At 40.7% G+C, this 3,978-nt stretch overlaps 1 long non-coding RNA gene across 1 annotated transcript; it reads right to left on the bottom strand.

Annotated features, from left to right (window-relative positions):
- Positions 1 to 1,998: 1,998 nt before the first annotated feature.
- On the bottom strand, positions 1,999 to 3,499 carry LOC136421941 (uncharacterized). The gene is made up of 2 exons (XR_010753546.1): positions 3,173 to 3,499; positions 1,999 to 2,973 (listed from the first exon to the last, which is right to left on the bottom strand). It is a non-coding gene; the product is annotated as an uncharacterized lncRNA (long non-coding RNA).
- Between the last annotated feature and the right edge of the window lie 479 nt (positions 3,500 to 3,978).

The raw sequence follows: 3,978 nt of genomic DNA, 5'->3' as shown, positions 1-3,978 counted from the left end.
AATAACAATGAAAAACCTAGCAGATAAAGATGTCAAATGCGGTCAACCAGGCTTTCCCGTCACAATAACACACATTAATTTTCTTTGAGTGCTCCATTTCATGTTACTTCTCAGTCATCTTCAAACATCAGGTGAGATGAGATTAGGCCTCACAGCCTTCTCCTACTCTGGGTTTAAATACACACATGAATCTTCAAGTCAAAAGACGTTTCTGTGGCCTAATTCGACAACTGTCTATAGATGGTAAATACTATCGTAAACAAATTTACACGCTAGAATAGTTCACGCTTCCAAAACAAAAGAAAAGCACGAGGCGAGTAGTACAGTCTCCTGACTCCCATTGTTGAGTTCGTAACTCCGGGACGAATACTTTCATTCATGAACTCTCGAGAACAGCTATCAGGTTTGTAATTATTCTATTAGGTACTCTTGCATACAACTTATACGTTTCGGGTCGTCGAAAACCTTTTTAAATGGAAGAATTTTCCAATAAGTAATGTGTATGATTTTTCAATTCATGAGTAACCAATGCCGAATTTTAATGTGGCTTGACTGATTTCATATCTACAATGTAGTAATGGATGTGACAAAGACAACGTGGCGCTATGCAACTTATTTTGCCAGCGCCACTTAACAAAGATACAGACTTATAAATATAGATATGTGTATATAAAAAATCCAAACTGATATACAATAAAACAAAAACCTAACGTGTGCCTACGTCCCCCACCAACACCTAAGAATTTATCAATTCAATTCAGATGTAAATAAGATAGTTGACTTCTATATCTCTTGCACGGAGATTCTCCGTCCAACAGAGCTGGAAGCGTTGGGTCTGTTGAATGTATATTTGTGTAAGTAGCATAATAATTAAATTGAAGTCAGTAGTTAATGAGAATGATCCTCTAAGTACAAAGGGAAGTTTGGTACTGTTAGAGATGGTATTTAAGTCAAACGAGTTACCAATTAAATTTGTTAGCTTGTCAAGAAAGTTCGTTCTGGGTTGGATATATTTAGGACATTCAAATCAGAAATGGAAGATTGTTTCAGATTGGTACCCACAATCACAAGATGGACTTGAGACCAAGGAGGTATAGACAGGAGGAGGTTCTAGATTAACACCCCGTCGTGGCCTTTGTCTTGGCCCGTCAAATCCTGCTGTGTCCCAATGTTCCGGTGGGCCGGTTGCACTTCTTTGTTTTCTACGTCCGACTCCCAAGCTCCATGCAAATGAGGCCGATTATTTGCCTTAGAAATATGGAGAAATATGTATAGATTCATGCTGCAATTTCAAAATTATGGTGGATTTCCCCGATAAACTGGATATTATCCTGGGTAGTACAGACATTTGTCTTTCCATTCATATATTTTTTGTCGTGTGACCCGCTGAATTTTTCCGTTACCCGTAACGTTTTTGGCGACGCCTCAGGGGGGAGCCTATTGTATAGTACTGCTTTCGGTTTGCCAAATATTCTAGGATTTCCGCGAACGCATTCCCTAGGGAATTACTTTTTGGCAACGCCTTGCAGGCATGGTCTTTTCTATAGCAAGGACGAAATTCCATTGCATACGGCATAGAAAATGCCCTAGTTTGTATACACTTTTACAGCTGTTTATCGATGTTTGAAATAAACTTTCTGGACGTTGCAATATATACCCATACATCACAGCTAGCGCTGTTTCTCAAAGTTTCACAAGTTTTTTGGTTTTTGTTATCATGAATGACATGCTTTGACTGGCTCTTCTTTTATTGTCATATGTAAGGTTTGATTTGAAAGGTATATAAGTCACAGCTTTCAAAGAAGCTGTCCGGATTTTTGCAAAAGGCAGCAACAACAATATGTCACTGCATTTGATTGTTTTTTCTTAGAAGCTTTGCTTCATTCAATAAGAAAATGATATGCTTGACATACGTATAATTCGAGTTATTTTAGCTGCATCTTTGAAGCTTCGAAAGACTAACATAGTAAGGATAAAGAAAGGACACAGAGACAAGGCTTTCCGTACACTGAGCACAGGAGACTTTTAAGACGGACTGACTATGACTACGTGATACTGGCTATGCTAACATACATGTTTTTATACTCTGTCTTATCAGACAGACCTCTTGAAAATTACCTGCTAGCTCCACAGAACTTTGGTTACCCCATTTTTTTGTGACTGGCTTTGTAGTCCACTTCAGTAAAGAATAACACAAAAGGAAAACACATTTTTGGGAATCATGGCACAACAATAACAGAAAACTGTGTCAGCAATTACTAGATTAAGTGATCCGAGTTGATCAGGTGTTGCACTAGTACTCGTATCTTCTTGCAAGTTGGTGAGAGCGTGCAATCATATCACAGCTTTCGTACACACTCATTGTTTACAATATTCGTGTGGGGTTTTCAATTTCACCCCTAGCCTGCGTTTACACAAGCTCTCCCTGGCGGAGGTTAATGACCCCTTTTGGGGCGGTATCCGTCGGGCCGGCCGCTAGGAGCGCGAAGTAGTCAGGCTACATCCACCCCTGGTTTGATTAGAACCGTCGTCGGCCAGGTTAATAACCTTGTGTACGATTTCGATATACATATACAATAGATTACTACTATATACACACAAAATACATAATGGAATAGACAATATATTAGTATATCCGTGGTATAAACGTGTAAGTCCGCCATATTTCTAACTGGCGTCAGGTTTTGTCTCGCTTTAGTAGCGGTTGAAGCAGCGCAATCTCTTGGCTTCACATCATGGCTCTGCTACAGATCTGGTTCTCTCTCGTTCCCTTCCTTTTGTCGACGACACTTGTTGTGTGGCTCCCTTGCTCGGTCCCGACGTTACGGACGTCTATTACGGATTCTCCTAGGGATGCAGCTCGTCTCACCGACATCCAGTAGAAGGTATCGATCTGCCGACTTCCCCACAGCGGTATGTGTAAGATGTGGCTGGAACATCTCGTCGTCATCACTCTCGTCCCGTATGGTCCGCCTGTGCAGGTATAAAGACGGAAACAGTCGGTGGAGCTGGCTACCAAAATCAGTTAACAAACTGTTTAAAAGAAGCTATGGCAGCCATCCAATCCCTACAAATATTCCAGTCTGTGAAACCGTCAAATTATGAAATCTTTAAAACTCTATCGGCACTTATGTACTTATGAAATCACAATAATAGACTATTCCAATATTACCCAAATAAATTTTCATCGTCGTTGTTCGGCTGCATGTGTTCTACGTGGACTAAGTCGCCATTTGGATGGTCGTAAAAGCATTTATGTTGCAGAATCTTACATTCAGGAGCTGCTGTTGAAAAAAGCACAACGAACAAAGATTAATATTGTAATACACTTCTTTTGTCTTTATTGCCAAAACATACCAAACAGAAAACAGAAAACACTGCAGAACACCGTGTAACCAATCAGTTCCTAGAAATTTTCCGGTCTGCAAAAGCTCTCCAGTAATGAAAGCTATTGACACCTTGTCAAACTTCGGTCATGATGTAATTAATTATAAGTATCTGTATCTATATTGCCGGTATAAACGCCATTAGGCGTACCACACCAGCTTCGCGACACGCGGCGTGGCGGCAGCAGCTGGTTATATTACACCGAACGGTCTGTTATACCTAGTCCGGCCTCCCCTCCCAAAGAAAAAAAGAAAAGAAAAAAGGAGAAAGAATTTTGTTGCAGATATTCTTGTACTGTCCTTCCCCTAGGTACATGTAACGAACTAGCCCTCAGGAATGCAATTCACTGGTATCAGTACAGTTATCAGCTATGAACAGTAATGTACCTCCCCTCCTGGCTAACGGGCAACTTCCGTCTGACCCCCCTTTTTACGACTTCGGCTTCAGTAAACGATCACAATAGGACTCTGATTTCGACTGCCTGTGTGGCCTTTTCTATATGCCGGCCGAAGTTTTCCGTGAAACCACGTCTTATACGTGTATGCAAACTCTACCTAAAACACACAAACTACCTAACCATTTTGGCAAAGG

Source organism: Branchiostoma lanceolatum, chromosome 16, assembly GCF_035083965.1.
Source record: "Branchiostoma lanceolatum isolate klBraLanc5 chromosome 16, klBraLanc5.hap2, whole genome shotgun sequence".
NCBI classification, from domain to species: Eukaryota; Metazoa; Chordata; class Leptocardii; order Amphioxiformes; family Branchiostomatidae; genus Branchiostoma; species Branchiostoma lanceolatum.
The sequence above is the reverse complement of the archived record's forward strand: the minus strand, read 5'-3'. Positions and strand labels throughout refer to the sequence as shown.